This window comes from Mauremys mutica, chromosome 10 (assembly GCF_020497125.1).
Source record: "Mauremys mutica isolate MM-2020 ecotype Southern chromosome 10, ASM2049712v1, whole genome shotgun sequence".
Lineage (NCBI taxonomy): Eukaryota > Metazoa > Chordata > Testudines > Geoemydidae > Mauremys > Mauremys mutica.
In genome coordinates, this window is record NC_059081.1 from 27,324,995 (window position 1) to 27,348,701 (window position 23,707).

The following is a 23,707-nucleotide window of genomic DNA, read 5'->3' on the forward strand; positions in this document are numbered from 1 at the left end:
CTTAGCTAAATTAATCAAGGCCTAAGGCCCAAAAAGTATTAGCTAACTGGGAGTAACCATAAATCATAAGCTATTACAAGATAGAATGCTGTAATAAACAAGTATGACTACGACAGGTAACTACAAGATGCCAGTTGATGTAAACTTTTGATATTTTAAGTTAGGAACATCAGCAGATTTCCAACCACAAGAATGCCATGGTAACTAACTGGCATACTGTTTATGCTAATAAGCTTAAGGTAAAAGCCTAACCTGTGGGAGAAGGGCACCCAACATCTAAGGTAAGGAAATACAGATAAGGAAAAGGGGCTGAAACCCCTAATGAAGATGCATTAGGCGTAGTGGGTGTCAGCATAACAAAAGCTGTATACCGACTGTGGGCCTTGGGAGATGCCAGGATGACCACCACTGGTGGGGAGGATGACTAACACACTGGGTTTTTCTTAACGTATTATTTATCTACTTTGCTGGATTGGAGTGTTTGGGCTTTTGTTAGCTGTGCTAATAAAAATACTACAAGGACAAAACACCTTTCCTAAGTGTAAATGCCTCTCTCATGCACACTCGGGTTATCACAATTAAGTGTACGTCTACACTGGCAAAGTTAAAGCGCTGCCATGGCAGCGCTTTAACGTGGCTGTGTAGTCGTGGCACCAGTGTTGGGCACTGTAATAAAACCAAGGGGGGAGGGATAGCTCAGTGGTTTGAGCATTGCCCTGCTAAACCCAGGGTTGTGAGTTCAATCCTTGAGGGGGCCACTTAGGGATCTAGGGCAAAAATCAGTACTTGGTCTTGCTAGTGAAGGCAGGGGGCTGGACTCAATGACCTTTCAAGGTCCCTTCCAGCTCTAGAAGATAAGTATATCTCCTGTTGTTATATTTCACCTCCGCGAGGGGAACAGCTCCCAGTGCTGGTGCACTGTCTACACTGCCCCTTTACAGCACTGAAACTTGCATTGCTATGGGGGGTATTTTTTCACACCCGTGAGCGAGAAAGTTTCAGTGCTGTAAAGTGGCAGTGTAGACAAGGCTGGTCATGGGACAGAACTCTGCCCAACTTAAAGAGTGTTAGTTCACTTATCAGTATAACTAATACACAATCAAAAGATCAGGCAATACCTGTCTATGTATAGAATAAAGAAATCTTTCACCTTTTTAAGAGGGTTCTTCTCTATCTTCCAAAACCTTTGAGTCTCCCTCCTTTATGGTGCACTGTGACAGAGTGGGAGTCACCTAGCACTAGCTCACCACTCCCTGCACTTTGTAAGCTTGGCACAAATTGGGAGAGAATTGGTTAGGACTGGGTAATTAACCAGTTAACAAGGGGATTCAGCTGCGGACTGTAATGGGAGACAGGGAGGGAGAATAGGGGGCTAGAAGAAAGGGCAAAGAAGCCCAGGAACTCAGAAGTGAGACCTCTTTCCCTATGCCCACACCCTGTGCCTAGGGGTACATTGAAGCTTGGGAAAAGCTTATGATGATGGGACATGGAGTTGCACTGTAAACCAAGAACACTGTGATGAACTTACGTCAAAGTGTGTGAGGACTGCTTGCAAAGAGAAACCCAGGGTGAGGGAGTATTGGGATGTGCACCTTTCTTTCCAGACCACGAAAGGCCACAACCCACACCCGACCCCTTGCATTACAGGAACTTGGTTATGTCTGTGAAAGTAGCAAGGCCCTGTCTCTATATCCTTTTTCTCTGACACAGAATGTACTTTTTATCTACTAAGTTGCAGGTATTTTTATTCACTTTCAACCACATGATTTCTTCGTCCTCCTCAAAAAAAGCCTCATGCTAGCACATCAGCAACCTATCATTAATCATCATAGCTGGTAAGATATGTTGTATATATATATAAAATAGTGGGGTTTTAACAATTATACATTTTGATAGATTAATATCCATTTTTGTGTCTATACAAATAAGCACATTCACATACTATCAACTTTGTGCCTAGTTCCAACAAATATTTCATTTTATTGTATTTTCTTTTCCTGTCTACGTGCTGCCTAATCAGTTATTCCATATGCAGGTGGCTCCATGCCCCAGCACGCCAAGCGCGTGCTTGGGGCGGCAAGCCACAGGGGGCGCTCTGCCGGTGCCGGGAGGGCAGCAGGGAGGCTGCCCTCGGCGGCTTGCCTGCAGAGGGTCCGCGGGTGCCGCGGCTTCGGTGGACCTCCCGCAGGCGTGCCTGCGGAGGGTCCGCTGGTCCCGCGGCTTTGGAGGACCTGCGGGAGATCCTCCGAAGCCGCGGGACCATCGGACCCTCCGCAGGCAAGCCGCTGGAGGCAGCCTTTCTGCCGTGCTTGGGGCAACAAAATCCCTAGAGCCACCCCTGTCCATATGTGCTCTACCAGGAGAGTATGTCCTGCCTTTGCAAGGGGATGGACCTATAAAGAAAAAACTGATCTCTATTATGATGAATACATTCATTTTGAGGGCATTGATGTCTCAATGAGTACATTTCTCCTGTTCTGTAAATTCCACAGAATCACAATATAATCTTCTTATTGAATGAGGAAGTCCTAATCTCCCCTCAACGCAGTTAAAAAAAAAACATTTAGCACACTGATAAAGGTGATGCTTCCACATTAAAGACATCTAAAGCCACTCTGTTCTATTCACAGCTGGGCCAGAGTACTGAGCAATCCTAATGCTTCTAGCTTAACCTGAAGAAGTTCAGAGTTCAATGTACATCTACTTCAGGTCAGTGAAAATCTACACAGCGTCACACAATCACAAATTTTACTCCCAGCTGTACTTCCAAAAATGTTAAATAATTACTTGCTGACTCCATTTAAACTGCCTCATTTATTACGCATCAGTGAACTGTAGCCAATTAATTCATTTTATCATTGCAGTGTTAATGTCATGGTGAACTCCTATGTTATATCATATATAATCAATGGGTGATGAATAGATATAAGTAGGATGGGACTATAAGACTGACAAGTATTAAGAATATAAGTAAAGCATGGCTGTATCGCTAGGCCTACAGGTTGAGGCCTGTACAATTTCAGCTTAACCACACTAGGCTTAAGGAAGCTTGACATAAGGGGGTGACCTAAGAATAACCCTATGCCACTGAAGTCACAAGATTGCTGGAAAAAATGGTCCAATAGGTGATGTTATGAGAAATAAAGTTGTCATGTACCCATCTAAGCTGCAAGACACCTGATTGTAACGTCACAGGAAGTTCTGTGCTGACCGTAGGTTACCCTGGAAACAGTTAATGTAAATGTTACCAAGATGCTTCTGAGACTAAGGGTAACTAAGAACAACCTATGACAAGCAGGGGTGTGGAAATTTATGGGGTGTGGAAATACAAACTAGGAAAAGAAGGGTTGAAACCTTCATGTGTGCATAAGAAGTAGGCATGGTTAGAACAAAAGGATAAAAGAGGTTCCATGACTAGGCTACAGTGGGAAGACTTCATTGGGAGAACCGCAGCAGGAACCACCCCTCTCTCTCTATGACCACTTGTTGAGAAATCCACCCAGCTATGAAATGTTTGGTCTGAGAGTGAATACGGCATTGGCCAGTGTATGGACTCTCTCCGGTTGCGTAAATAGGTATGCAAGTATAACATACTAAAAACAAGATCTTTTTTTACTTGTTTGTGGTACTGTCCTCATTCTTCGTGTGTTGCTAGAGGTTCCAAATCTACACTCTATGTAGCAACAGGAGTTGGATTCACTGTAATTTAGCACAGAACTATCTATTAATTCAATTTAAAAATAAAGACTACAGAATACATTTGCCCAAGTAACCTTTGAATCAGACATGAGCTTATAAAGTGGTTCCGCCATTGAAAACATCTCCAGGTCTGTTAGTTAGGTGACCTTTTGGGATAGAGTAAGCAATGCTTTTGAAAAGTTTAGAGGCTCTATTGATGTCTGAGCTAGCCCATGCCTGACGACAGCCAGTGACATATGGGTGTTACAGCGGCAGATTACAAGTATTGCCTAGAGAGCACTGAAGAGGTCCTTGAGGGCATACATGTTACAGGGCAGCAAAACGTACAAAACAATTCATTCATATGAAATGTAGTCTACATCTTTAACATAAAACCTAAAGGGACAGATTCACTGGGAGATCTCTATCTGCGCTGGCACGACCCCTTGTCCCTCAGGGGAAACGCATCCCCAAAGGGGTCAGGCAGTGTTTCAGCCTGGCATGCACTAGTTTTCCAGTGGGGCGGGGAGCTTTAACTCCTGCAGTATCTCTATAGGAGTTCTGCTAGGGAAAGGAGCTGAGTCAGCACACTCATTGGCCATGCTAGCCATGCTCTTTCTTGAACAAGGGCCACAACTTTCTAAGCAGCACTGTTCCCCCAGGGAGAAAAGAGTTAGTCCGTAGGGTGCCATGACTTTCTACTATTCAGGCACTGCTCCAGGATTTCTGCCCGAGCATATTCAGGATGAGTGTGGCCCATAGTATGCAAAATAAAGACTACTGTGAGATTATTCAGAACACCATTTTGTTAATTCAGGTCCCGCACTACAAACCTAGAGAAGTTCTGTAGCATTCTAAAGAACTGATCCATCTTACAGATTAGTTTGTTGTGCTTGGTCATTAGTGTAGCATGTTATAGGTAGGGGCGGCTCCAGACCCCAGCACGCCAAGCGCAAGCTTGGGGCGGCATGCCGCGGGGGGCGCTCTGCCGGTCGCCGGGTTGGCGGCAGGCGGCTCCGGTGGACCTCCTGCAGGCGTGCCTGCGGAAGGTCCGCTGGTCCCGCGGCTTCGGTGGAGCATCTGCAGGCATGCCTGCGGGAGGTCCACCGGAGCCGCAGGACCGGCGACCGGAAGAGCGCCCCCCGCGGCGTACCGCCGTGCTTGGGGCGGCGAAATGGCTAGAGCCGCCCCTGGCTATAGGGTCTGTTTTATAAGGGCAAGTGTCAACTTTAATAAGGTGTTACTGTTTTAGCCTGACTCATTTTGATATATATCTATTTATATATATAAATATATATTTATATTTATATATACCTAATACTGCTGGGCTAGTTTATTTTTTTAGTATATTATATCAGTTACACAGGCCTACTCTTGCCCATTGGATTTAATGCTGCACTCACACCATTTCATGCTGCATGACACACTTTTCTTCTATATTACCACCACAGTACTGTCAGCCCCAAGAACTCAGAAATCATGAGTCAGGATCCAAAATCATCATGAGACTAGCTTAAGTCATTAGATTTGCAAAAAATAATTAATTAGGTTCTTTTTATCTGTCTCCTGATTTTGGAGCCTTTGGGGTTCAAAATTTCCATCTTTTCTTCATAAACATGAGGGCTAGAAGCTTACTTTAAAAACAAAAGTAATGAAAGCTGAGATTCTCATGTATTCACATAATTCCCAAAGCTGCAGCTGCCAAAGACACCAAATATTGCAAGATAAAACTTCAAGAGCTGGCAACCCTGCTACCAAGAATCACTTAAATGGAACATTTGGAAACCTAGATACTATTGCTTTCTCAGCTTGGCCCAAACTTAACAGTGATAGTTCTAATTTCTACCTTCTGTTGCTAACAAGGTTCCTATGGTTTTAATTCATATTATTTGGAATGTTTTTTTATTGTTCACGTCTCCTAGGTGTTTCCAGTCATAAAACTGCTCTACTCAAATGATCTTTGATGTGGACAAACTATTTACAGCCAGATTGAAATTAACGCGAGTTAGGCGCTTTAGAAAAAAATCCCATTAGGCACCTATCTTCATCTCTGAGCATCTAAATACCTAAAAATCTTGTTCTTAGTCGCAAGTGATACAGCTCCACTGTACCAAACACTATCCAACAACTTAGCCATCTCAACCACAGATAGTCCATTACACTTCCAATTTTTCCATCTTACAGGGCAACTACACTCTGCCAAAGGACTGGGGAGAAATTTAAATTTAAAATGTTTTCCCTCCAAACCAGTGCATCAAGAATTTAAACCGTTCCCAAGAACACAACATTAATCAAGTTAATTCCTAGTCCACAGAGACATCATCTCTAGAAGAACTAAAATCCTCATTTATGGGTTTGGTATGTCAGTTTTGACAGCAGTAAACTACTAACAAATCAAAATGGAAATACGGGGGGGGGGAGGGGAGAGCACACGTGTAGAAGTCAAGTGGTTACCAAATTGACCCAAGGAAACAACACTTCTAGGGATTCAAATACTTTAGACTTCCTCTTCTTCCCCCCACCCCACCCCAAAATAGCATGATGCATTCTTTAATTTCAAATTCTGAATATTTCAGATTCCTCTCCCCCTGAAATAAATTGACTAAGATAAGTTGCTAGCATGTGAGGCAACCTGTAGACAGATTACACTTTGCAGTTGGAGCCTGATAAGACCACATTGCCAGACAAGAAAAAAGCCTTATCTGAAGTGATATAGGATCTTATCATTTCCTGTGGATACCACATCATTGGGCACATACGTCTGCACTGACGTACACACTATTTTACGTTATAATCTGTGTATTTTGTGACTTGGCCATGAGCCTTATATAACACATTCCTATTTAATATGGAACAACATGTGCATCGCGGTGGTAAGCTAAGTAATTTTCTTTCTCTGTGGTAATTTTGCCTCTCAAGGCTTTTGTTTAGCCACTGAAGAAAGAAGGTGCCTGTGCTAGCCAGAACCACCACTACCTAAATAAGATTTACATGCACTAATGTTTAATATTCCCTAGCCTAAACTCCATGGTATGCCCAAATTGACATGGGTTTTAGGGTTCCCGATGAATCATTTTGTTAAGATTTTAATAGGTTTTGCTAGCAGGATTGTTATCGTGAGTTAGAGGGTGGGAGCATAATTTCCTGATTAAACAAAAATGAAAACACCTCAGCCTCTTTTGGACAGTATTTTAAGGCTACATTCTGCCACTGTAATACTGCAGGGTTATATTACAACAAACACTTACACTGTCTCTTTGTTAAGAAAATCAAATGTATCTGCATTGATCACTTGGACAGAGAGCATATAACACAGATGGCAGCTCAGAAACTCCGTTCCTGCTGGATCAAACAAATATTAAGTATTATATAATGAACATCTTTTCCTGTTACGCTGATGAATACAACATACACATTAGCTATAACTGCTTCTGCATATGTAAAGCCATCTTCTGTGAAGCATTCATACACTCCCTGAGAGCAGAAGTGTAGCTTGTAATTGGTAAATTATGGTACACAAAATGCTTTCAAGCCTTTCTTGGAAACCCCTAAATTTTACTGCTTGACAAGAAATTATGTAATGGAGGATTATTTCAGGTGACTCCAAACTGTCTACAGTGCAACACCAAGCGATCAGCTAAACCCAGAAACAAAGCCTGATTCTTCCTCCCTGTTCTCTGCATATCCTATTAGGCTGTTCAGAAAAAAAATGTTATCGATGAAAATACTTACCGCTTCCGAGTCTTCAAATCCATGCAGGTACAAATTGTCATACATGGAGGTCTGATAATCCAAAGCACACTTCTCAATGCAAAACTGAAATTGCTACAAAGCCACAGCAAGGGTTAAAATATAGAAAAGGCCTATGCAGGGGAGCGGAGCCTGCCTTGTCAATTTTCTGTGGATTCCCCAGCCAAAATGCTATTCATTCACATCATAGAGGGGAAGGTTATCCCTAGAGGCAGCCCAGACCTGGCATTTTATCTCCCTTCCAAATACAGAGCATAAAAGCAAACCGTTCCCTAACCAAGGGCTGATGACAGAGCTAGAAAAGAACCCTGTGATTGGCTGAGCTGCCCTGCTCTGTTTCAGTCAGCTGGAAGAGCATTTTCTTTGATAGTGGATGAGGAGCCCTAGGCTTACACCTCTGCAAAGAGCTTGTCCCTGGTTATTTCCTCTCTTACACATACACAATAAAATCTGAACCCAATCAAAAAAGGGTGTTTATATATGGAGAGTTTTCACCACTGCATACATCTTTCTATTTATTAAACTATGTATTATAAACACACACAGTAGATGATGTTTGGAAGATTTTGATTTTGACAGTATTTCTAGGGGAAGGATCTGCATTTAACAAAAATTGTAATTTAAATTTTAAAAAGGAAAATACAAAGGCACAGTGAGGGAAGAGGCAACAGTTGAGATTTCATTCTTGTTCACACTAAGTTTTTAATATCCTCCCTAAATTAGAGTGCTGCATTCGGGGGGGATACATCACTTCCTTAAAACACCAATTTCAGTAGTGAATAGAAACCAAGGGAGTCTACTCACTCTATTTATACTTAGGCAGTAGTATAAATTTTATTTTTCTAATGAGCAACAAGTTTCAGTTATCAGGTATTTTTCCTTTAAAAGCCACTTCCAATGAAATATGCAAATTGGTTCAATTCTAATGTTCTATTTTATTCCAAACCAAAAAAAAAAAATCAACAGTTTCAACATTCTTTTGTTAAAAAGTGTAAGTTGGTCAAAATATTGCACTTGTACATAATAAAATTTACATGGGGCCAGACTGGGAAGCCTTGACACACACTGGTGAGCATTTACTCAGAAGAACAGTCCTATTTGAGATGAGTCACTAGCTAGCAGTAAATGGGGTTATTTGTATGAATAACTGCTCCCCAACAGGAACAAGGAGCTCACCAGCTATATGTTGCATGTTTCACTCTTAGCAGACATAGTAAGCTAAAGGTGAAACATTTTTAAGTTAGCAGCAAAATAGCACCAACTTTCCAGCAAGAACTTCTCCTCATCTAGAAAGCTATTTTCATTAATTCCCTGAACTTCAATCATACAGTCAGTTGTGAGAAATTTAGTTGCTCTGTTTAAGTAAGCAAAGGCAAATTACTTAAAGAGAAACACACACAGGGCAACTCTTTTACAGTGAACTTTTTTTTTCTACATAGTAACTTCATTGTGGGTAATATTCTCATACACTCATGACATAATGCCAAAATTAACATGTTCTGTGTAGGAAACAGCATGGAGATTGGGGAAATGATACCTACCACACTCCAGCGTGAAGGCACGGCCACATAAAAGGGAGAAAATATACACTTTACCAGTCGAGTTCAAGGTGCCTTGTCACATGCCCATCACCATGAGAGGGGGGGGAAAAAAATCAGGCTAGATTGTGAACGTTTGAGTTTGACTATGTGTTATTTATATAAATTTAGTGAGTTTGTTCGTACTCGTGTATCATCAAAGACGACAGATCTACTATGGCACAGAGACACTTCGGTCATCTTACTGTTTCATCTATGGCAGTGGTCCCCAACCTTTTCTGGGTGGCGGGCGCTGGACAAGCCACCGAGGACCGTGGCCAGCGGACAAGCATCCACCGAAATGCCGCCGAGAAGCGGCAATGTTGAGAGGTGTCACCGCCGAATTGCTGTCGAAAATCAGCGGCATTTTGGTGGTGACGCCGCATTTTGGCAGATGCTTGTCCACCGGCCAGTACGCGGGAGCACATAGATGCCCTGGCAGGCGCCATGGAGTGTGAACTCACAAGAAAAATTGATATTAGTGAGGACATTCATGATTTTGCAATGGAAAAAAAGCCAAAAGCTGTAAAGTTATAGGCCCTTTTTATGACACTTCAGAAGTAAAATATGTTTTCTTTCATTAGTGTGTCTGTAGGGAATGGGATGGAGGCCCATATTATGTGTTTGCCCTGGGCCCAGAAAAATGCTGCTTGTGGCCTGCCTGCAGAGGTATTTACATAATCATGGACTCAGCAGTCATACCCCAGATCCTTTCAAGCCTTTTCTTTAGGGTGGCTGAGCTGGATTAAGGCATAGGCATTATAGGTCCAGGCATAAATCCCAGCTCCTGGATTCACAGATTAGACTTTCTTTTTTAAAGAAATGTATTTCTAGGCCTCATGAATGCAAAGAAAAGGTCGCGCACTAAATTTTATAATCTAGGATACTCCAGTTGCTCTTGCTGCTTTATGCTACAGGTAGGTGCAAAGTACGTACAGTGATCACAATATTACATTGTCGGTGCTTCGATCTCTTAAGACCCAATTTAGGCCCTGATTCAGCAAAATACTTAAGCACATGGCTATCTTTATATACGTTATTTGTACCGTGGTAGGGTCTAGGAATCCGTCTTGGATCAGGACTCTGTTATGTTAGGTGCTGTGCAACCACAAAGATGTGCTGTCAGTTTTTATTTCATTGAAGTCAATGGGGGGGGTGTTAGGAATCACCAAGGAAATTTAGGCGCATGTAGCAAAATCAGCATTTTTAGTCCACCTAGATGGACCTAGAACATTCAGCAACAGCTAAATGACCAAGGACCTGATTCAGCTACAATATATATTGTTTACGAATCACAGAATCCTATGCCAGGCTGAGAAAATCCAAAATATCAGCTTCTGCAATCTTATACTGTACAGATGTTGGGTGGGTTTTTGCTTATGAAATCTCAGAATAAATAAAACTAAAACTACCCTAATGAGTTATTCCTCTTCCACGCTATAGAATAAAATAACTATTTCATAAGGTTAGATGGCAATGCTAAAAACAAACAAAATTATTGACACTAAAAAGCTGAAAATAAAGTTTGGGTTGTCTCTTGATTCTCAATCCTCTGCTTAGCCACAGACCAGCTTTCTGCCCTATCCATTGTAGTGGGAACCTCAAAATTGATAAATGGCCACACAGTTGATAGAGAAAAAAAAATCTAAAATGAGGAAAATTTAAGGAGCAGGGAAATAGCATTCTTGAGGATTTATATTGAATATAGTTACCAAAAAAAAAAAATTAAGTCTGTAATAACAAATACAATGTTTTGGAAAACTTTTAAATGCCAGATTATTTGAAGGAACTTTTAGATGCAATATCAGAATAATTTGTTAATTCAAAAAAAGGAGGAGCAAGAGCAGAAGAAATCTTCAGTAAATTTTGACATACATTTGTAATGGAAGTATTTAATCCCCAAATCAGTGGAATTACTCTATTTCCTATTCCACTTGTCTTTTCTCTTGCATTTTAATCTAAACATCATTGTAACATACAAGGGTATTAAAATATGTTTCTTAACTGCTTAAGCTGAATAGCTTTTAAAAGATGTAATAAAAATATATTAACTCATTAAACAGGATTGTATTTAAAAGTTGTAAACAGTCCTAATCAGTAGAAGCTGAAAGAAAATTGTCACAAGCCAAATTCCATATGCTTAACTCACTGGAGAAGTCCCACTCGTTTCACTGGGGCTACTAACATAACTTAGGGAAGAAGAGTTTGACTAGATGTTTTGCCCCCTCAAACTGCTGAACTCTATGGAAAATGAAATTGACGTGTTATACTGCGCCACTGATTCCTAGTTTAGATGTGGTTTTGTGACCAAAATGCAAATAAGGAGATGGCTGAAATACTTAAGAACTCAAATGGGAACCCTAAATCCATATCTAGATCTGTGCTAAATATTTATGAGGTAGTTTACTGGTCAAAGGGACAATCTCAGTCAAGTCCTTCAAGACAATTAAAAAGAAAAAAACCCTATACTGTACTGCAGGTTAATAGTAATCTGCTTCTGTTACCGTATGTAGAATGGAGGTCTGGTTTTTCAGATTTGGAAATTAACCCTTTTGGTGCTGGTCTTGCAGGTTAACTATTGTGCCTTTGTTGTTCAATTAACATTGGGGTGAAATCGGTAGCATATGATTAGGTTGTGTGAGGAATGTTCAGACACACACTGTGTTCTGCCAGACAAACCTCTGAGCAGGAATTAAAGGGCCAACGTTCCATCAAAAGATTAATGTGGGAAGCTCTCATGCATCTGTTAGTGCACTATCACTTCAATCTGGCAACATCGATTGCTTTGCTGAAAGAAGGCTTTCTTAGCAACGTGAAGCACCAGAAATATTCTCCTTTTACTGACATCTAAGAGCTCTACAGAATAGAGCCTAGTAGTCTGTGCAAGGAACCCAGAAAATATCAAATCAATGGAGCTTCTATGCACACAGGTTTCTATGGCCTGTGACAAGGGATCTTGGAAAATAAAAGTGAGTTTCCTAAATAAAGGTGAATGTGTATGAATTATACTCACATCCATGAAGACCCATTGATGTTGATGAGGTTGGATATGTGCGAGGGTAAGCTTTGGCTCTGGGATCAGTTACATGAAAACCATACAATTGAGCAATTGAGACAGTTAGAAAGCATCATTTAAGTGAAAGTCATCGTTGTCTTGGAAACCACTGCATAATAACTACACTGCACTGTCGGTGGAGTGACAATACCAGGTTCCCCGTAAGTAAGGCGTTAATTCTGGCTTTCCTTCCTCCTCACCTTGAATGGGTGCTCATGGGAGGAGCTATTTGAAGGACAGAAGGAGAGCTAGAGAGAGAAGGTCAGAGGGCAAGTATGGCTCTCACCCAGGTTAAACCCCCAGATGAAGTTACATAACCATAACCAACTCCTGTCCATCATAATCACACCCTAAGCCCAGGGCCTGGCTAAAGACTGTAGGAAGGGTTAGTAAGAATTGTTTAGATATGCTGCATACTTAACGGATACATTTTACATAAAGTACATGCATGAGCTGTGGTGGGGCATGGGGGGAGGAGGGGGATATCATGCCTCCTAATGCAGAAGTGGAACCCAGCAGCTTGCTCCTTTCAACCCCAGCTACCAGTTTCTATTATTTTTCACTGGTCTACGTTTTCAAGGCTGTCTTCATAAGGTACAATTAGGGCCAAGATTCAGGGCCTTGCTCTGGCCCTCCAGCAAGGGAGCCAGAATGAACCCGGGAATGCCTGTTCCGTAAGGAAATCTCTGCGTAGCCTTCCTGTTCTTATGACATTTACTCCTCCAGCCCCAGATGTAGGGGGCATGGCTTGGAAAAGAGGCATAGCCAGGCAGTTCTGTGTTCCAGCTATCTCTGACTGCTGGAATGGCCTCTTGTTGCTGTCATAAACAGTTAGTTAAGGGTTAAGGGTTTTTTTCTACCTGTAAAGGGTTAACAAGCAGCACCTGTGAACACCAGACCAGAGGACCAATCAGGGACAAGATATTTTCAAATCCCTGTGGAGGGAAGTTTTTTTTCCTGTTCTTTGTTTTTAGAGAGTCTCTCTTGGGAGTTAAGGGAGTACAGACATCTTAATCAAGTCCTCCCAGGTTTCTGCAATAAATTCTTCTATTCAAGCTAGTGAGTATTAGCAAGGAACTAGTATTCTTACTTTTATTTCTGTATTTGCAATTCTGTGTTTGCTATAGAATTTCTTTAATTCTGTACTGTTATTGCTTTTACTGAGAAAGAAAGGAGGGGGGATTCTCTCCAGAGATTGATAAGTTTAGACCCTGTGTATTGTTCCATCTTGGTATTACAGAGACAGTTACTTTCTTTTTATTCTTTAATAAATCTTTTCTGTTAAGGACTTGGTTGATCTTTCCTTGGGTGAATTCTCAGGGAAAGGGGAGGAGGACGGCATCCCTCTGTAGTTGGATCCCGGTATCTCTCCTAGGAAAAGGGAGGGGGGAGGAAGTAGGGGGGAATGGTTTATTTCTCCTAGGTGTAAGAACTCCATGGATTTGGGGCTCTTGGGATCCCCAAGGATTTTGGGGAAGGACTGTGTCCCAATACACGTACATTATTGGGTGGTGGCAGCTTTTACCAGATCTAAACTAGGATTTTAGTTTAGGGGAGTCCATGCAGGTCCCCATATTGGAACCCAACAGCTCTAAGTGGGGGTGAGACCTATGACAGTTGCTGTTAAGAGCTCACATAAAGAGCTACACATAAGAAGCCAATTTGCACTGCCCCAAAAGAACAAGTTTTACTGAGCCTACGAAACCCAGGCTCTGTACTACGTACCCTAGAGTGCCATCTGCCGGTGGATTATCTATTAACTGTTTACATATACATAGCTATCACTTATACAGCACTCCTGTAACAGTGGGCAGTCAGAGGGTCTGATTTACACCTAGGACTGGACAACTTCCCAGCCAGCTTCAGGATCCACCAACCGCAACCCTTTCTGATGCTGCACTAAGTATAACAGCTGCAGCAGCAAATATGGCCCTTTCTTTTTATTTTAAATGAACAAACAGAGATTCTCTTTCACATGGCTCAAAGGCCAGTTGTGTTAACAAGGGCCTTGCACGAATACTCTCCAGTTCGGTGCAAATGAAATCAAATGTTGGGTAATAGTGTAGATCGGATATGCAAGCTTTTGTATTTTAATCAGGGCTGTCAATCACAGTTAACACCTGTGATTAACTGAAAATAGAATTAACATGTTAATTTTTCTTAACACTTTAATCCTATACCTCTGGGTGGGTAGGGATGCATACCTCTGGGTGGAGGGTTGAAGACGCAGCTGGCAACTCCGGGAGTGTCAGGGAGACTGAAGCCCCAACTCCTGAGTGGGGCTGAAACTCCAAGCCAGGCTGGAGCTCCACACCCCGAGCCCTGAGAGGGGCTGAAGTCCCAAGAGTGGCTAACGCCTGGAGCCTGATGCCCCAAGGAGAGCTGAAGCACCGAGCAGGGCTGAAGTCCAGAGCCCCAAGGCCCTTGTCCAGCAGGGCTGATGCCCCCTGCCCTGAGCAAGGCTGATGTCCCGAGTCCCTCGTGGCTGAATGTAGGGGCCACAATTTTTTCTAGAGGAGGGGTCACAATTATTTTTTTTTTTTAAGTCCAAATGGGTCGCCAGCATAAAAAGTTTGAGAAACACTGCCATAGAGAACAGAGGCCTGGCAAGCTCAGCCTCCCTGCATTAGCCTCTCCTCCCCTGCTGCATGCCGAGTCCTCGAGGTAAAATCCACCATCCCTTGCAAACAAGGGCTCACTCCCCTGATGGGAGTTATGTAATAAATAAATAATAATCCTTCTACATTTGTAAGTTCAACTTTCATGATAAAGAGATTGCACACTACAGTAACTGGTATAAGATCTGAAATTCTTAAAACTGCTGTGGTGATTTCATTAAAGCCAATACTTTATGACAACATTAGAGTAAAACACTGAAAGAAAGAAGAGCAGTCAGAATATTGACTTAACTGAAAAAGTAGAAGCTGAATACTCTATTGAAAAGTCTCCTTTCATTACAGATAAAAATATTGTAACCACCTGATGTCAAGAGCATTTCATATCCCTGTGAACAAATACATTCTAGGCACAAATCTCCACAGTCTCTGGAGTCAGAGAGGGATTCTTCTTGGATTCAATTTCTTTTTGCTCAGTTGAATCATTTCTGAGGTCCAAAGGGAGAAGGTGTGAAGTGTCTAAGAGAAATGGCTCCATATGTTCCTGGTTTGGAGTGATCCAAATGTTTTGGGGGTGGGGAGGACACAGTATTTCATAGAACATGAACTTTATAGAATGCAGCCCAAGACCATATCAAATTTTATTTGAAGCCCAAGCTAATGATAGAACAATCAAATAACCACACTAGTCCAGTTCTTTCAATAGATGTAGCAGACTGCTCTTTGTATAAACACATCAGCATACTATTTGGGTGGAAGTGCAGTAACGAGAGTGCAGAGTCAGGTAAAAACAGCAGCACTGCAGTGTACAAAGCCAGAGAGATAAGTCAGTACATTCATTCTTTTTCTTACTCTAACAAATTCATTTTCACTATCATCAAATCACTGGTACCAAATCTCTATGACCAGTGCAGGAGGGCTGTGGAGCCACAGTGCCCCTCCTCTCCCAGCTTGGGTATGGGGCTAGCATTGGCAGGATCATTAGCCTCAGGGAACACAAGGACAACTTTGTTCACAGACTCCAAGCCGGCACAGAAGGGTAGATGTTCCACACACCTGCTCTGATACTACAACGATAAGCATGGAAATATATTATGCTAAAATGAATCTCCATATTGGGCCTGAGAGTGCATACTAAGAAAAAAACTTAACACTTACAGTAATATATTGGTGTATGTGGTTTTATTGAACCCATTCCTTCTAGAAATCTTAAAACACATAACACTCATACTCCAGAAGCTGCAGCAGCCAGCAACAAGCTTCCAGCTGAAACTTAGGTGTTGGTTTTCACCAATAAAGTCCCAAATGTTTTGAGACTTGCTGAGAAATTGCCTCTCTCTCTCTCTCTCTCTCCATACAATAGTTCCACGGTTGAGATCAGCAAAGTGCTCAAGCAGGTGCTCCATTAATTCAAAGATGGAGGAGCTGCCAGCAAAACATGAATGGTCATCTACTTCAGAACTTGCTTCTACCCATTGGAAAAAGACCGAATTTCTTAATCTTCCAGCTACTTGGCAAAGCCCACCTTTTTTCCCCAGACATTTGAGATGGATGGTTGATGAGATATGGTGGCGAGGCTTTGATATGAGAGCAAAACAGTTATTGGTGTATGGATTACTGTTGGAGTACTGAGCAGCTCTAGAAGGTTTCGTTACCTTTTTTTTGTATTTAAGAAGAACAAAATTAAAATGATGTTTTGGACATGTCTCTCTTTTGAGGATTCAGAGGCCTACATTTGAGTTTTGTTAAAAGTATGGACAGCACTAGACAGGTTATTTGACTCTGAAGTCACAAATGAAACTGCTAGTGCCCAGTTTAATAGTTTTTAGGATGTGATGTAAGGCACCGCCTATTCAGTAAGGCTTTTACCTGACATTGCTACATTAGGACTGCTATGAAGTATGAAGGTTTCATTGTTGCAAGTTATTTGCAGTCTCATGGTTTAAAGCACTTACAATGGGAGGGGTAACTGAACTACTCTTATCATTATTCTCTGCATTTAACTATTTGTGTGATTGCCTTTTCTTAAAAAGATATGAAAGAAAATGTCCAATCAATCAATAAACACTTTATAAATGCAAAGAGGCAAAGCTATAGTTGCTGTGGGACATTGGGAATCATCAACCTGAATTTCCTGACTCTGCTTGAATTCATAATCACATTAGATTAATAGGGATCCACATTGTTAAAACTTGGGTGCCTAAATTTAGGCCTAAATCCATATTTAGGCACCTAAATCAAAGTAGCCTGCTCTTGATAGGTGCAGAGCACGCAAAACTCTCGTTGTGGCTCAGAACTTTTGAAAATCAGGCCACTATGATTTAAGCCCCTAAATATGGATTTAGGAGTCCAACTTAAGCATCCAATTAAAAATGTGTTTTTCCCCCTTGAATCGTTATACATTAGTTTTGTTTGTTTCTTTTGGGGGCAGGGGTACTTTTTATTTTTTTTAAGACACATACCTGAATCTACGAGACAGAGTAGTGCACCTTCATTCATTTATCATTTTTAACCTTAAGTTCTTCTCTTACGAGTGACATTCAGTTTCCTAAGAGCTGTAAGAGTTGATGCTGAACACCCATCAGGCCTTTATCTTATGAGTTGATGTAATTATGAAAAATTGTCAATAAAAAAGTCAGTGTAAAATTTTATAGGAGCAGGTGCAGTGCCTGAAGATGTGAAAAAATGTTTTATATTGGTAATTAAAGTCTGAAAGCCTCATCAATACCGAAAACACAATAAAGAACAACAATCAATCAGGGTTTGATCCAAGTCCCACTGAAGTCAATGGGAATGTTTCCATATAGCCAAGGTCTGAATTATAAGCATTAGTATGTGAAGGCAAATAATGGGTGAAGTAGTACTGTAAATGTAGTGTGGTTTTGGACAAGGACCTATGGTTACATTACAATACAGTTTTAAAGTCAAACACAAATCTTTATTGAACAATACCTAGCATGGGTTGTCAGCAGGGCTTAAAACCAAGACATGAAGCATCCCTACTCCTTGAGCCAAGGGAATAATTCCACTAGCAGGTAGCACTAGTGGACTGTTATCCTCTGTGAATTAGTAGCAAAAGAGGATGCAACATAGATTATCCAAGCATATTCCATTAGTACTCAAGTTTGTGAGATGGAGCATATCATAGAAGCCACATGACTGTGATTGGTGAGCTCTTCAAATCTCGTGAACTAGGGGATTGCATGCAGTCCTGAAAGCTCCTTTTCCTCCTGGTCAGTTTTAACCTCTCAAAGCCACATGAATGTTGGTAATTTAACTAGAAACCATTTTTGGGACTGCTGATGGAAACATCTTTTGATTAAATATGATCCTCAAATGTGAAGCCTTGGGAGATAAAATGGACAAAGAATGGATGGACTATGTAGCTGAGACTGATAAGGATGATGTTGCCAGTTAAAATTAGTTCATTACTTCTTCCTTAACTGACAAGATGCCACTGGAAGTTTCTATAGCATTAATACTCTTAGGAAAATTAGCAAATTTACTATGTGGTGCCTTTGTAAAGAAAAGACTGACCACAGCCTAAGGCCTCATGAGCTAGAGATTCAACCTCACCAGCTGGCATGATGACACCATAGCGATCCTGCCACAAGACGACAGATAGATTGCAAGATCAGTCAGAGGAAAAAGAAATCCATAGACCGTGCCTAAATATCTGACAGATATTCTCGAGAAGTACAAGAGACAGGCCCTGGCACTCATAGTTGCCAGCACGTAAAGAAATTTGCCACACATAATTCTCCAAACATGGAGTTGCTGGGGGGTTGACATGGGTTTGTATTTACATCCTGGTGAATTGTAAGTAATTTTTTTTAGAAGGTAAGAGAAAAGAGTGAAGAAAAATAACCTAGAATTTATAGAATGTGGCATCCAGGCCCTCAGGTTATTTTGGAAAAAGGTCGCTTGAAAAAGTGTTGCTCCTTTGTTTGCATGGCTCCTTTGTGCCCCCTGTGGTTCCCGTTATACTCTCCAGGGCTTACCTTTTTCCCCATCATGCCTTATCCCCCTTCCCCACTTCTGCCCTGCTGTTTTCCCTGTTCCCCCCGCATCCTTAGACATGACTGCTGACCATCTTCTATCTTCCTAGCTGCCTCCCCTCTTCTACCCCGCAGGAACAGACTTCCCTTTCTGATGTAGGCTCTCCTCCAGGCATAGTTCAGTGATGCCCACCCACGTAATCCCAGATGGCTGCCCCTTTCTCTCTCTCTCTCTCTCTCTCTCTGAGGCAGACCTCCTGCCCTGCCCTGATAGAAGTACCTGAGAATCAGCTGAAGTGGGATGGGCAGGAGCTGACTACAGCTGAGAGAGTAAGAATGGGTGAGCAACGACTACCAGGAGAGGAGCATCTCAAAGTTAAAGACATTTCTTCTTCTTGTGCCACAACAGTGCCCTGAGATACTTGGTTAACTAGTGCCTCAACCAGATGAGTTTTGAAAATCCACAACTGTCCCAGCTGCTATGGCCACTATCTCTTCCCTGCCCCACCACCTGGAACACCCTCAGAGGTACTAGAACGAAGCTGTGCCTGTACTCTCCAAACACAAGGAGTGTGTCTGTGGCTGACTCTCATTGGTTTCAACATGGGAGAATTTCTACCATTACTTACTAAGAACCACACATAAAAGACGGTTACTCACCGTTGTAACTGTTGTTCTTCGAGATGTGTTGCTCCTATCCATTCCATGTAGGTGTGCGCGCCGCGCGTGCATGGCTCTTCGGAACATTTTTACCCTAGCAACTCCGGCGGGCCGGCTGGGCGCCCCCTGGAGTGGTGCCGCTATGGCGCTGGATATATACCCAGCCGGCCCGTCCGCTCCTCAGTTCCTTCTTGCCGGCTACTCCGACAGTGGGGAAGGAGGGCGGGTCTGGAATGGATAGGAGCAACACATCTCGAAGAACAACAGTTACAACGGTAATTAACCGTCTTTTCTTCTTCGAGTGATTGCTCCTATGCATTCCATGTAGGTGATTCCCACGCCTTACCTAGGCGGTGGGGTCGGAGTGAGACGTGGCAGAGTGTAAGACTGCGGAGCCGAAGGCTGCATCGTCTCTGGATTGCTGCACCAACGCGTAGTGGGAAGCGAAGGTGTGGACAGAAGACCAGGTGGCCGTTCTACAGATGTCCTAGATGGGAACATGGCCCAGGAAGGCGGCCGACGAGGCTTGCGCTCTTGTCGAGTGAGCGGTGAGGCGGCATGGTGGCCTGCAAGCAAGCTCGTAGCATGTCCGGATACATGCCGTCACCCAGGAGGAAATCCGCTGCGAGGAGACCGGCTTGCCTTTCATGCGATCAGCAACCGCTACAAACAGCTGTGGCGAACGCCGGAAGGGCTTCGTCCGCTCGATATAAAAAGCGAGGGCCCTGCGGACGTCCAGGGTGTGAAGCTGTTGCTCACGAGGTGAGGTGTGCGGCTTCGGGAAGAAGACCGGAAGGAAGATCTCCTGATTGAGGTGAAAGGCCGACACCACCTTAGGGAGGAAGGCCGGGTGTGGTGAAGCTGCACCCTGTCTCCGTGGAAGACGGTGTATGGTGGACTAACCGTTAGGGCACGGAGCTCGGAAACTCGTCTTGCCGACGTAATTGCGACGAGGAAGGCCGTCTTCCAGGAGAGATAGAGTAGGGAGCACGTGGCCAGGGGCTCGAAGGGCGCTCCCATAAGCTTGGCCAGAACGAGGTTTAAATCCCAGGTCGGGGTAGGACGTCGTATCGGCGGGTACAAGCGGTCCAGGCCCTTAAGAAAGCGGGAAACCATCTGGTTGGAGAAGATGGACCGACCTCCCATGGATGGACGAAAGGCGGACACGGCTGCCAGGTGCACCTTCAAGGAGGAGACCGCGAGTCCTTGTTCCTTAAGGTACCATAGGTAGTCCAGGATTGTAGGGATAGGGACTAGGAAGGGATTAAGGCCGCGCTGATCACACCAGAGCGCGAAACGCTTCCATTTCACGAGGTAGGTGGAGTGAGTGGAAGGCTTCCTGCTTTCAAGTAGGACTTGCTGTACTGCCGCCGAACAGTCTCTCTCTGCGTGGGTCAACCACGCAGGTACCAAGCTGTAAGATGGAGGGACTGCAGGGTCGGGTGGCGGAGTCTGCCGAAGTCCTGCGTGATGAGGTCCGGCCATAACGGAAGGGGAATCGGATCCCGAACGGAGAGCTCAAGCAGCAGGGTGTACCAGTGCTGCCTCGGCCAGGCCGGAGCGACGAGTATTAGGTGGGCCCTGTCCCTCCAAAGCTTGAGTAGCACCCGGTGTATGAGCGGGAACGGAGGGAAGGCGTAGAGGAGGTGATCCGTCCAGGAGCAGAGGAATGCGTCCGACAGGGAGCCTGGAGAGCGACCCTGGTACGAACAAAACTGGTGGCACTTCCTGTTCTCCTTGGAGGCAAACAGGTCTATCTGGGGAAACCCCCACCTCCGGAAAATTGTGTGCACCACATCCGGACGAAGAGACCACTCGTGGGAGAGGAACGACCTGCTGAGATGGTCGGCCAACGTGTTCTGCACTCCTGGAAGAAAGGACGCTTCCAGGCGAATCGAGTGGGTCATGCAGAAGTCCCACAGGAGCATGGCTTCCTTGCAGAGCAGGGAGGAGCGGGCTCCGCCCTGCTTGTTCACATAGAACATCGCCGTCGTGTTGTCCGAACACCGCCACGTAGCGGCCTTGCAGACGGGCGCGGAAGGCGAGACATGCCAAGCGGATCACTCGCAGCTCCCGGACGTTGATGTGGAGGGAGAGCTCTTGGGGCGACCAGAGACCCTGGGTGTGAAGGTCGCCCAGGTGAGCCCCCCATCCCAACGCCGAGGCATCCGTGGTCAGGGTGACGGATGGGCGAGGAGGGCGAAACGGGACTCCTGCACACACGACCTCTGGGTCCAGCCACCAGCTGAGCGAATCGAGGGTTGGTTTCGTGACTGTGACCACCATGTCTATGGGGTCGCGATGCGGGCGGTACACCGACGCTAGCCAAGATTGAAATGGGCGAAGGCGCAGCCTGGCGTGTGTGATCACGAATGTGCAGGACGCCATGTGGCCCAGGAGGCGAAGGCAGGACCGAACCGGTGTGCAGGTCCCGGATGATGGAGACCATTGTCTGGTGCCGAGGTCGAGGGAGGCAGGCCCTGGCCAAACTGGAGTCGAGGACCGCTCCGATGAACTCCACTCGTTGTGATGGAGTTAAAGTGGACTTCTCGGCATTGATGAGAAGGCCCAGGAACCGAAATAGGGATAGTATTTCGGTCATTTGATCCACTACCAGCTGTCAGGATGTCCCGCGAACCAGCCAGTCGTCGAGATACGGGTAGACGTGTATGCGACGACGGCGGAGGGCTGCGGCAACCACTGCCATGCACTTGGTAAAGACCCTTGGCACGGTGGACAGGCCGAAGGGTAGCACCGCAAACTGGTAGTGCGCGCTGTTGACCACGAAGCGCAGGTAGCGTCGATGGGGAGGGTAAATCGCGATATGGAAGTACGCGTCCTTCATATCGAGGGCAGCAAACCAGTCTCCCGGATCCAGGGAGGGAATGATGGTCCCCAGGGTGACCATGCGAAACTTGAGCTTGAGCAGGTACCTGTTGAGCTCCCGGAGGTCTAGTATAGGTCGGAGACCTCCTTTCGCCTTGGGGATGAGAAAATATCAGGAATAAAATCCCCTGCCCCGCATGTCGTGCGGCACCTCCTCTATGGCACCCCAGCTCAACAGAGTCTCGACCTCTTGTAGGAGAAATTGCTCGTGAGAGGGGTCCCTGAAGAGGGACGGGGAAGGTGGGTGGGAGGGAGGGGGCGAAACAAACTGAAGGCGGTAACCATACTGGATAGTATGAAGTACCCAGTTATCCGATGTTATTTGGGACCACGCCGGGAGGAAGTGGGAAAGGTGGTTGCAAAATAATGGGGTAGGATCCGGGAAAGAGTCTGATGGGCCGTCCTTGGGCGTCCCATCAAAAGGCCTGTTTGGGCCCTTGAGGGGCCTTGGAAGGCGCCTGGGCCTGGTTGCGCCTGTTGCCTGATGGTCTACGGCGGTTCAGGCTACCTCGTCGACTATTATACGGCCGCGACCTGGCCTGAGTAAAGGGCCGGTAGGGCTGCTGCCGGAATGACCTCCGCTGGGTAGCCGGTGTGTGCATACCCAAGGTGCGAATGGCGATTCGACCATCTTTGAGGGTCTGAATCCTGGAGTCCGTTGTCTCCGAGAAGAGACCCTGAGTGTCGAATGGGAGGTCTTGTAGGGTGTACTGCACCTCAGGCGGCAAGATGGAGGACTGCAGCCAGGAGATATGCCTCATGGTCACACCTGAGGCCAGGGTTCTGGCTCCCGAGTCCGCCGAGTCAAGAGCGGCCTGGATGGAGGACCGGGAGGTTTTTCTGCCCTCCTCGAGGAGGGCCGAGAACTCCTGACGTGAGGCTGCTGGGAGTAGCTCCGAAAATTTTGATAGGGACACCAAGATGTCAAAGGTGAAGCGAGCGAGGAGAGCCATCTGGTTGGCAATCCGGAGCTGGAGGCCCCCTGCCGAGTAGACCTTCCGGCCCAACAGATCCATGCGCCTAGCGTCTTTAGACTTTGGCGCCAGGGCTGGCTGCCCATGTCTTTCTCGGTCATTGACGGACTGTACCACGAGGGAGTCCGGAGTGGGGTGGGTGTATAAGTACTCATAGCCGGTGGGAGGAACCGAGTACTTTCGTTCGACTCCACGTGCGGTGGGAGGGACGGACGCCGGTGACTGCCAGATGGTAGTGGCATTCTTTTGAATAGTGCGGATGAATGGAAGGGCCACCCGCAGCGGGGCCTCAGTTCCAATCACGTTGGTCACCGGGTCGTCATCCTCCGGGACCTCCGCCACGGGAAGGTCGATAGCCTTTGCCACCCGGCAAAGAAGGTCTTGGTGGGCCCGCAAGTCAATAGGAGGGGGGTCTGCCGTAGAAGCCCCCGCCACCGCCTCATCCGGCGAGGATGATGAGGACAGACCCTGGACCACCGCTTCTGGACGTGGTTCTTCCAGGGGGTGTGAAGCC

At 45.0% G+C, this 23,707-nt stretch overlaps 1 protein-coding gene and 1 long non-coding RNA gene across 4 annotated transcripts in view; both read right to left on the reverse strand.

Moving 5' to 3' along the window:
* Positions 1–7,020, reverse strand: part of LOC123343406 — a 31,497-nt gene extending 24,477 nt beyond the window's left edge. Inside the window, exon 1 of the long non-coding RNA XR_006572227.1 lies at positions 6,927–7,020. This is a non-coding gene — a long non-coding RNA (uncharacterized LOC123343406). The remainder of the gene's footprint in view (positions 1–6,926) is intronic.
* Positions 1–23,707, reverse strand: part of CACNB4 (calcium voltage-gated channel auxiliary subunit beta 4) — a 193,526-nt gene that overhangs the window by 102,628 nt on the left and 67,191 nt on the right. The gene's annotated exons all lie outside the window — the stretch shown is intronic.